The following is a 12,628-nucleotide window of genomic DNA, read 5'->3' on the forward strand; positions in this document are numbered from 1 at the left end:
TAATTTCCTTATTGGTTTAATGGGTAATTATGTAGAATTAAAAAATAAAAAATTCAAAAACCAGAAAATTAAGAAGGGGGTTTGAAGCAAGGAGAGGGCTGCTGACATGGCAGGACCAGTTTTAATATATATATATTGGTTTGAATGGTGGTTAGCTAGAGATGCTCTATCATAGGCTTAGGAGTGATTTATCACATGTGTGCGTCAATCCGGATCAGGTTGGGGTATTGGTGGATTACCCGCATATTTTTTTATAACCATTCCATTTTAAATTCAATTTTTTATAATTTTTCATTTAAAGGTGACTTTTCATTTTAATTTTAGGGGGCGTTCTTTTTTCGGATTTTGAGAGGAAAAAAAGTTGGTCAATGGAATTTTGGTTCCCATTGACCAAGAATCACATGTTCTTTTTTCACATTTATATGGGGAATAGGAAAAGTTTATTTCTGGTAAGTGATACCCATCTCCTAGAGGGAAAGTTGCCACTACTTGAATGGGACAAAAATACCATTTTTAATAATGGATTTTTATGACTAAAATGGTATAATATAGAAAACTTGTAATATGCATGAAGATAGTGTTTCAAAAACTGGTATGTCTGGTATTGACTGAGACATACCAGTTTTCTATATTATACTATACTAAATTAGATCTAGATGAGGCGAAATTCTACTTAAAGACTGTTTCAAATATGTCTCGGTCAATAAATCCTCTAACTCCTACATTTACTATTTTATCCTCCTTCAGATTAATCTTATTACACACAAGAGAGACTGTTTAGCCTCACACAAACCTTAGCAGGCAAGACACCTCAACAGCCCCAACCCTCTTTACATCCACAAGAGACCTCACTCCATAAAAGTCGGATTGGGCCGCAACCGCATATAAGAATTCAAAGTAAGGGTGTCAATGGACTGGTTTTGGATTAGACGGATTGGATGGACTGATAAGACATATTGGGTTGGACCAATCTGGTCCAAAATATTTATTAGATTGGATTGGACCTGATCCATCCGTAACAAATTTATATCGGATTGGGTTGGATTAAGCCAATATCTGATCCATTGATATAAGATAAGAATATATGTATCAATGGACCGGATTTAGATTGAAACCAATTTAAATCAAAATAAATTTGAACAGATTGAACGGTCCAAACATTGAATTGGACCGAATATTCATTGAATTGGATTGGACCTGATCCATTTATAATGGACTCACATTGGACTGGATTGGATTAGACCAATTCCAGTACAATTGACACCCCTTATTTCAAAGCACAAAACAAACAGTTCAACACTTCTACGAATAAATGATGAGAGGTGTGGAAAAAAGAAAACAATCTAAGACAAAAGTTGGCCCTTCCCACCATGTGTACCACGTAGAAGAGGATGATGCATAAAGCATTGCCTGGTAGCGACGCACACCCATTCCATAATTCATTTCTGTTGTATTTCCTCTTACACTCAATTGGGATTTAGAAAAATTTGTTTAGGAGAATGAGAAGGAATCAAAAAGCCTTCACGCCATTGGTTGAAGCTGCACGCGCGTCAATATCCATACCTCCCATGTTTCTTCAATTCTCGGTATAAAAGAAATTGAGGATATCGTCATTACGGGTGGATTTGAGCCGAATTGAATCGAATATTTAGCTATTCAAGCTTGAATCGTATTTGATTCAAATTAGAGATTTTGAGCTCGAATTTAACTTGAGTCAAAAGTTCATAAGTACAAGCTCGACTAGGCTACTATGAGCCAAATGTTTTATAAAAATAAAAAATATGTATATAAAAATTATTTTTTCATTTGAATATAAGTCAAACGTTTTATAAAAATAAAAATATACATATAAAAACTATTTTTTATTCGACTGCAAGTTTTATTAGACTTAAGCTCGGCTCGAAGCTCAGTTTAGACCGAACTGAATCAAACTTACAATGTCAACAATAATTGTGGGAATCAAGATGCAATAAGGAACTGAGAGAGAAATAAAGAAAATGATGTATGTCATAAGTAATGTTTTCGAACCGCTATTGACTCAGATGGTCAAATCATTCGAACCGGAAACCGTCCAGGCAATTGGTTCTATTTTACCCAAAATCCAATCCCTGGCCAAAAACCATTGAATTGGTCAATGACCTATTGATCCGAACAATTAAACCGTTAACCTGTTTAATGATTTTTGGCCATTTATTTTTTATTTTAATTATTTTAATTTTTTTTGTCAAAACGGTTCCATTTCCAAATCAGTTTTTAAAACATTGGCCCTGACTGATAAAAAAATCTCAAATGTTGGTAAAGCAGCGAGAATATGACAAAGGCAGTACAAAATTTAGGTATAAGCCATCGATACGTCAAAAATGAAGTTTGCTATGTGACCCCACAGACTTTGAACCAAATATACATATTTTGGGTCTTGCTTCAACCTGCAGGGCCCATTGTCTCGCTTGTCTTTTCTGCATCAATTGCCAATTCAATTAACATTAACAGCCACATCCGACCTACTTTGGAAGAGAGAGAGAGAGTCCATATCATTTTACTTGACGATCCAATCAGGTGAAATTCTAACACCATTTATCAATTTTAGAGGGATGAAAAACTTTATCTTTTCATCTTCTTCGGATCTCCATAGATATAGTTTAATTCATCGTCCTCTTTGTCTACTCTAAATTCTTTGGAGAACGAAAGCATCATATGCCTTACGTTTCTAATTAATTATCTCCAATGCTTATTTTTTAAGGGTAAATTGCTAAAACATCTTCTAAAGTTTTAGATTGTTGCTAAAACTTTTCTTGAAGTTTGGTAATTGCATTCATTTTTTTTAAATTTTATGACATAATTGTAAGTAAGCTCTCGGAATCATCTAAAAAGAAACGTAAAAATATCCAAAATACCCATACAGTTATTATTGAGGCTGGTTCTCAAGAAAAAAATAATACAAACTTTATTAAAAAAAGAATTTAAAGTTGCAGCTTTATGTTTGAGTGATTGATATAAAGGACAAATTTGAAAAATAAATTGATGGAAGGCCAGCTCACAACCCACCGAACCATCCGAATCAGCTGACAACATCTAGGGAGGAACATGCAGCGGATAATGGTAATGGCAGATAAGATCACGTATCCAACATGATAGTGGCTATCGGACAGTGGACGTCAAGTCCAAGTCCTAGTTGTTTTAGTTGTTCTATTTTCCTAATTATTCTACAAGACTACCAACATGTATTATAAATACTTTAGTTTCTAAGCTCAATAGACACAAGAATTTTCTTCGCCATATTTTCTCTCTCTCTACTAAGGCTACGCCTAGTCTTCGTAAGGCTTCAAGATCGAAGCCGATCCGATCGTCCGGGTGCTTGCATAGTTAGCCCGGTCGAACGCGTTGAACACGCATCGGATAAGGATGCATGCAGCGAATAATGGTAATGGCAGATAAGATCACGTATCCAATATGATAGTGGCTATCGAACGGTGGACGTCAAGTCCAAGTCCTAGTTGTTTTAGTTGTTCTATTTTCCTAATTATTCTACAAGACTACCAACATGTATTATAAATACTTTAGTTTCTAAGCTCAATAGACACAAGAATTTTCTTCGCCATATTTTCTCTCTCTCTACTAAGGCTACGCCTAGTCTTCGTAAGGCTTCAAGATCAAAGCCGATCCGATCGTCCGGGTGCTTGCATAGTCAGCCCGGTCGAACGCGCTGAACACGCATCGGATAAGGATGCATGCAGCGAATAATGGTAATGGCAGATAAGATCACGTATCCAATATGATAGTGGCTATCAGACGGTGGACATCAAGTCCAAGTCCTAGTTGTTTTAGTTGTTCTATTTTCCTAATTATTCTACAAGACTACCAACATGTATTATAAATACTTTAGTTTCTAAGCTCAATAGACACAAGAATTTTCTTCGCCATATTTTCTCTCTCTCTACTAAGGCTACGCCTAGTCTTCGTAAGGCTTCAAGATCAAAGCCGATCCGATCGTCCGGGTGCTTGCATAGTTAGCCCGGTCGAACGTGTCACGCTGCGTCATAAATCAATTTCATAAAACAGATTGGAAAGATTTGGGGTAGCAATTCATATTAAAAAAAAACTTGGAAAATAAACATATTGGTTAAAGGACATGCATGGGTATTTTCAACATTTTTATACCTCTTTTTAGAGGATTCTAACAAAACTATTTGCAACTATGTCAAAAAGTTTAGGAGAGGTGATTGCAATTACCAAACTTTAGGGGAGGTTTCAGCAATTTACCATTTTTCTAAAAGCAGTATTGGATGAAAAGAGCAAGAGAAGGGCATGTACAAGGAGGAGAATGCTCTTAAATCTTATAAACCACGATCTCTCAAATAAATTACTTCTAAATTAGCATTACATTCTAATCATTTCTATTCTTTAAATAGAAGGTAGGTCATGTTTATGTGGAATAATTGTCCATCTATACTTATACATTGGAATTATTGGATTCCTAGTGGTAGGCAATACAAAACATATTCATGGACTTCACCTAACAGCCGAATCTTTTAGGTTGAATGGTTCCTTGACATGTTATCAAAGAATTTGCATGGGTGCTCCACGCACACCCCATATGCACCTCACAGTACATCACAATTGTGTATTGGAAGCATCTCCCATTGATAACTATAGGAGATATTCTCAATGCACGCTGAGATGTGTGGGGAGTTCAGCTTTAGTCAGGGCAAAGCCCATTCGAGCAGCCTTTACTGTCTTGCATTGAGAACGTATCCATACTTATATGTTTTATTTCATGGGGAGATATTCCCAATGTAAGATTGAAAAAGGCAGTTAGAACGGTGTGGGCACAAGTTTGCCCTGATGGAAGCCGATCTCGTATATGGGGCACCTGTGGGCATGCTCTGTAGGGTGCCAATCTGAATTTATTATCAAAGTTTGTTTGACCAAGTGGTCTAGTATTTGGTCCTTGCTGCTCCCGTTATAATTAATTAAATTTTAACACAATGAATGGATGAGATTGTACTTGTCCACATGCACTTCAAGCCCAATAGACCCTCATGTGAGGGAGTGCATCAGAGAATAAAAAACTATTCATAGATCTTACTTAATAGTTTAAGCTTTTAGGTTGAACTGTGACCTACAACACTAGTGCAATGAAGTGGTTGTTATTTTCTTTTTTTTTTTCGTTAAAGAGGAAGCATATCATAATGATTTTTGGCTCCATTATCCCCCATCATTTTTTATGGTTTCTTCACAATCATTGTTATCAATATATCATTTTTCTTTAACATCTTTGGATGATTTTATAGTTATGCCTATGGGCTAGTGAAATTCCTGCAGCTTGTTATTTAGTAAATAGTAAATCTCATTTTATAGACAGACACGGGTTTGATAATAAATATTTTTATTTACCTCCCAACAGATTGTCCATGAGAAAAAGTTCCAAAAATGAAGTTTCCCTTTAAATAGAGAGAAAGAAAGGAAGTCTCTCTCTCTCTCCCTCACATACTCATATATGATCAGCTTTGAATCAGTTAAAAAAAATACTAAACTATCTTATTTTTTCTTTTCACTAAATCTACTAGGCTTAATTGGAAATTTCAAGCAACAATAATGAGTTTCTCCTCCAAGTTTTAGTGACCCCATTTCCCAACAAAAAGAATACGAAAAAATGGATCAAAACAAATTTATTGTTGATTTTTGTTGCATGGAGCACCTGAGAGCAAATTAATGAAGCCATTTGCCCGAAAGCCATGCATGTTGCTCGGTTTTGGGCGAAAAGAGATTGTCATAGAGGCAAGCCCCATTCGAACAGTTTTTTTATCCTTTCTCCCCATAAAATAAAGCACAAAAGTACGAAGATGTACCCAATGCAAGACTGTAAAAGCTACTGAAGCTGATCTCTTCCCCCTTTGGGGGTGCTGTGTTAGAAGAAAACTGAAAATCTAAGAACATCCATGACGTCAAACCACTCTATTTTCAAATACGCATTTGACCAATATGTCTCGGAAAGCAAAGGTTTAAGAGTTTCAAAGTTTTCTTCTTTTACAGTTATGTGATTATTGGAACCTTGGGCTATAAATATAAGTATGTAGGAGAGTGATTAGTGCGGATCATCAGCAAAATACGATAAATTAGCAGAAACAGGTGGAAGCCAAGACAAAAGAAAAAAGGGAAAAGTTATGAAACGAATTAGATGATGGAACCCAAAAAAGAAATTATAGTTTGAAAAAAAAGGAAGCTTGGTGCTTCGAAATTCCAATCTATCATTTATCAATTAGCAGAAGCATGGGGCCGGGAAGACAGATCACTAGCTTTAATTACGAAAACTGTGTGATGACTGATGGAAGTGTTTAGCCAAGGGAAAACAAAAAGGAATAAGAATATATCCAGAGACCCTTCAAATTAACTTTGTGTTTATCATGATTTTTAAAAATGGATTGGTGATCGAACTGGTCAGGGGTCTAGTTATTGGTTTGAATGATCCGACCATTCGATTTGAATGGCCGAATCGTTCTGACAAAAAAATTAAAAAATTGGAAAATAGGCGATTTATTGATCAAAATCAACAATTTTAAGAAAAAAAGTGATTTTTGGAAGAAAACAAAACCAGTGAGATGATCAATTTCCGATTTTTCCGGTCCAATCCGGTTTTAAAAACTGTGGTGTTTATTGCTGGATTAACTTGAAGTTTGACTTTGTTGCTCACCAACCAAACCATGATCGCATACGTACAGGGAATTATGACTAATATTCCACGACGAGAGTTTTCTTCTCAGCCTTTTGTCTTCATCTTCCTAAATAAAACGCCTCCATTGATGATGGGTCCTAGCAATTGTCATTTTTGATTTTGAGGCGTTCCGTGGGTCAGGTTGATACGTGGAGTCATCCTCAGAGACGTAGCGATGTCCTTTTGCCAGGAGACGATGACCACGCTTTCAATATATATATATATATATATATTCTGAAGAAAATTTCATCAAGTTACTTCTGCCATGCCATGGATGATCATATATAAATATTTCCTCAGCAACGCTGAATTAGAAAGAAAGTCTAAAGCTATCAAATCAAATAATTAAAATGAAAACTCGTAGTGACATCACCACATCATCAGCACCGCATCATCACTATCCACTTCCACCGCACAAAATAAAATCATTTCTGGATTTTTCCTCTTTAACTTCTCTCCATCTTAAGAAGAGTGTCCGAAAAAAGAGAAAAAGAAGATAACAATTACATCATCTGTATGTTTTCTTTACGGTGATGAATTGAATTGTGTGTAGTCTTAATTACCCCAAGGGTTGCATCGTCTCGATCGTTGTTAATTTTACTGGCATTCCTCATGATGATATTATAAACAACACCATCATCCAATAAATTCTAGAAAACCTTCAATCATAGATTAATATGTATATGTGTTTGGTTTTGTTTATGTTCATTTCAGCTTAACAGTAAATAAATTAAATGTTTGGCCATTTATAAACGTTTACATAAAGAAAACCAAACACCCTCTATATCATCCCCATCTCTGGAATGGACTGGACTATCCAAGAAACAAATACAAAACGCGTCAAACTTATTACAAATTAATTTCTGCATGCATGCCCACCTATTCCAATAATTGTGTATCAATTATCGAATTCCAACCTCATAATTCACGGAAACATTTCCGTACTAGTCTATTGCAACTTGTAGCCACGACCCACGAGATCAGAAATGCAAACAATTCCATTGACCCCACCATTAAATTGATGGATCAACTTGAACTACTCAAGGCAGCATTTGGTTGCAGTATGATAGTGCAACTGTTTTGGATACAAGTTCTGATTTATTTTATTTTTTATTCTAGTACAAATGAATTAAAAATAAGACTGAAGTAGAATAAAGTAAGACCCAAAATAAAATTACATTCTTTTCATTAATTTGCACTAGTACAAATAAAATTATACTGAACCAAACACAGCCTAAAGTTTAAGTTGGGAAGATTACAAATATATCTATGACATGTTAGGTTTTGCACCGGACATATTCGTGTTTACACTCTTCCCAAATCCCTAATGAGCCCAAATTCCTTTATATGACCAAATAAATCAATTACTATGATGAAGAAATAAATTGTAATACCACGAATTTAATACTTTTTTCAACCAGATTGCTAACATGCAACAATGCTAGAAAGGTATTTTATAATTATTTCAGAGGTGGTGGTGTTAGTTTAGTAAAACACCTTCAGAAGAAGTTTACCCACCAAGAAAGATAACAAGTCTTCAAAGGAGGATCCATCTACTTCAAAATAAGGTTGCTAAAATATGTTGACTTTGGTTGAAAGAATATCTTCTTGGGAAGACTATTAGACTAGTACCAGTCATGCACGGTTTATTATATAATAGAGAATAGTTTTGAAGTCAAGCTTCTAAGTACTTGATGCAACTTGAGCTAAAGATGCAACAAGTTGAGGAAGTATATGCATGTCGAGCAAGATTTAAAGATTTCCCGTCAGAGGGTCATTTTGAATTAATTAATCAGAATAACAATTAGGACTAATTATTATGTTTAATACTTGACAAAAAAGGGGAAGGAAGAATACTTAAGACATAGGACCCAATTATAAATGTAAATGTTCTTGGGTTTCATAATTCCAGAAAATATTCAGCAACTCATCTATGTTTTACTTGCACTCTAAATGAACAAATGAAATGTATATTCATATATAATAATGTTATGAGTTTATACAGAATCTGATTCTTAGCTACATGCCTCAAAATAATGAATATAAAATGTTTGGATTGGAAACTATTTAGGAATTTGGTTTCATTTTACCTCAAACCCGGTCCATGATAAAAAATCATTGAATTGGTCAACGATTTATTGATTTAGACAATTGAACCTTTGACCCTCTCAATGGTTTTGGCCATTTTTTTATTTTAATTTTTTAAATTGTCAAAACAGACCGTTCATTCAAATCAGACAATCGAACCATCGATCTAACAACCTGTGGCAAGAGAAGTTCCGGTTCTGAGTCAGTTTTTAAAGCTAGCATTGATATAATGTATATTCAACATCTCTGTATTTTACTTTCATTCTAACGAGCCAATTATTAACCTTTGACTTAAGGGCCCTTGAGAGAGCCATGCAATTTGTTGTTTTTAATGGGTGGAGAGGTTTCTCAATACTTAATTGCAGTAATATCAGAACCCAGAATTAGTTGATACACAAAGCTAGAGGCGAACCCAGAATTAGTTGATACTTAAAGCTAGAGGCATCAGGCATGCATGTCTGTCAACCATTTGATATGACAGAGGTGGTTCACTGTCAAACACTTTACCTATTATTATCATGGTTTTCAAAATTGGACCGGATCAAATGGTTGGACCGGAAAAACCGGGAATTGGTCACCTGATTGGTTCCATTTTTCCCCAAATCCGTTTTTTCCCCCAAAATCATTGATTTTAGTCAATAAACCACTGAACCGGCAGGTTAATTGTTCAAACCATTCGAACGGTTTTGACCATTTTTCAAATTTTTTAATTTTTTTGTCAGAATGGACCAACCATTCAAATCAAATGATCAGACCATTCGAACCGATAACCAAACCCCTGACCGATTTGGTTTTAAAAACCATGATTATTATTATTATTGAAAAATATAATTAAAACAGGGACATTTGTGAAATTAGCTGGGAGAGCAACAGTAATATATGATGATTGACTCCCAGCACCACTGAACTGAGGTGTTCTATATAACCCCAATTATTTAGCACATCAGCAGCTTCCTTATACTTCTTAGGTCAATAGAATTCAACACACCCACATCCTTTGATTTTGTTTTTTTTTTTATTTTTTTTATTATCATATGGTAATAAACAAAATAGACACATAATTAAATACAAGAGCTATTAATTCCTTGGCATGTGGAAATGATTTATGTAGCAGATGATCTTGGAAACATTATGGTCTTCCATCTTACTACAACAAGATTAGGGTATTAAAAGACTAATTTTTCGCTAGCCTCTTCAGTGAAAAAAGAACAAAAATGGGCTACTGTCCATGATAACATAGAATTTGAGTGCTAATGAACCTGATGGGCCAATACTGGGCTTTCTTTGTCCCACTTTAACTCATGAAACACCATGGATTTTGGCCACTTCTCCAGGGACAGCCAAAGAGCTTCCAGCTGTTCTTCAAAGACTCCATTTAGCTACTTTATCTCTGGCCTTTCTCAAAACCTTGGGGCAGAATGATAATATAGTGCTACAGATCCAACAATCTCATGGATCCCTATGAGAAATTTTGGGAAATTGATAGTTTTACTTATTTTTCTAGAATCCAAATCCAGGAACCTCATGGATGCCTCTGAGAAAATTTGGGGAATTGATAGTTTTGTTTATTTTTCTAGAATCCAAATCCAGCAACCTCATGGATCCCTATGAGAAATTTTGGGAAATTGATAGTTTTAGTGTTTTACTTATTTTTCTAGAATCCAAATCCAGCAACCTCAGGACTTGCTTTTTGTTTTCTTTGCTTCTTCTTTCTTCTTACCTTTTTGCTTTAGTTTGAAATTTTAGTTAGTCCTAAGGTCGTTATAGTGAACAATTTTTAGGAGCTTTTATAACGGAAGAAGAAGACAACGAAAATCTCTTCCCTTAACCGAAGCTCGATTATGAATTAATTAATGATGCATGAAACTTCAACAATCAAGAGAAATTATTAGACTCTTGTGCAACATCCATTGGTCAAACATTCGACTTTGACTTGTGACTAGACAGTCCATGAAATCCAACACCAACAGCTTTACTATAGCTTTTGATAAATGCTTTCCCCAATTAAGCCCGGTCGGTGCAAGTCGGGTAGGTAACAGTTTACACTGTTTCGGGCTCGCGTTTTGGATTAGGCCCATTAAAATTTTGACAAAATTCCAACCCTAACCCCGAAAAATTACACCTCCAGCATGTAATTATACTTACAATCATTTGCAGAACTCGATTCCCGCAACCATATGAAAGGAGAAGCTCCGTCTGGACAATTAATTCCAAAGAAGAGAGAGAGAGAGACGATAAATAAAATCCTATACCAAAGTTCCCAAGACAAATTGCGAGGTGATAACCGCTGGAAGCCTTATTGGGGGCTACTGAAACGTCGTCATTACTGGGGCTATTCGCCTGGATCCTCGCCGGAAACTCGGGAGAAGTGTACCACCTGGAAAACATGCTTACGTTGCAGTGAAGTTAGACTTGCATCGATCGACTATGTCTTGGACGGATTCCGTTCGTATAAAGTGAGTAAAGGTTTTGGATTTGGGCCTTGGGCCGATAACGCCAAAAATTGAACTTACTAACATTAGAGCCCTTTCGTCACGTAGATATTTAAGTTGTTAGATTTATGGAGTTAAATTATGATTATTAGTCATTCATGGCAGTGGAGTGTTCAAGAAATTCCTACGAGATTGATCATGATTATTACCCTTTAATCTTGTCAATGAAAAAAAAAGTTTTGTTGTTTCCCAACCAACACTTGAATTAATTTGTACGGGAATCTATCTAAAATAAAAAGAGGAAATAAGCTGCGCCCATCTTAGTATCTCAAAGAACGGAACTTATTCCTAATGTATTTGTCTGAAAACTTTTATCGGAATAGGCTCTACTTATACATTCATTACATAGAGTCCAATTGATTAAGAAAACGAACGATTCATGTATATTGTTTCATTCCATCACCAACAAGTGAAGAGCAACTCTATAGTTATCTATTATTTTGATCATATGCCCAGGTGGTTAACTATTCTCCATCACGATTGCATGAAAGGATTTGATTTGATTTATTTTGATGCAAAAACTCACAAATTTACTTGCTTTGATAGCCCTGACCCCACCGCTGATCGGTTATATTTTGAAAGTAAAATTTGCAACAGGAGAAAACCCGACAATTTTAAGGTTGATTACAACCAAAACTTAACTTAGGAGAGTGGACTACTAACTAGAGCCCACAGAGTTTTAAGGAAGTCCACAGTGAATAGAGAAGCAAAGAAGTCTCCTACTTAGAAAAAAGAAGAAGAAGAAGAAGAAGAAGAAGAAGAGAGAAAAAAAAAAAAAACTGAAACAGAGAGGAGTAGAAAACCACCAAGTGGGAAAAAACAATGGAATACAAACTTGAGCAGCTTTATACAAACCCTAGCGCCCTGCACATCCAATACATCCCCGAAGCTTTCTTTCCGTTTGTATGAAAACACCCTAGGAACATGATACATATATTATGCAGTACCCTTATATGAAACAGGTCGGTCCGTACCTCACAATCTCGCATCCACCACAGACTAGGGCACAAACTCAAGAACATCTCTTCCGACTGTTTTTTTATTTGATATTACATATTCGTTTCCTTCTTTCATTCAACCTCCAAATTATTTTATTTGTAAAAATGACAGCACCTAATTAAAAAATATCTACAGAAGCATGTTAATCATTAAACCATGTACAACGTTGTTCATAAAATCCAACTAACTATGGTTCCCTGCAGCATAAAATTTTGATCCTATGAAGAAAAACCATGTAAAATCTTACTCATGAAATTCAGCTGATTATGGTTTTCTATAGAATACAATTTTGAATATATGAAGAGAGAAAAACCATCTACAACCTTATTCATGAAAT

The sequence above is a fragment of the Nelumbo nucifera genome, chromosome 1, assembly GCF_055504915.1.
Source record: "Nelumbo nucifera cultivar China Antique chromosome 1, China Antique-T2T, whole genome shotgun sequence".
NCBI lineage: Eukaryota > Viridiplantae > Streptophyta > Magnoliopsida > Proteales > Nelumbonaceae > Nelumbo > Nelumbo nucifera.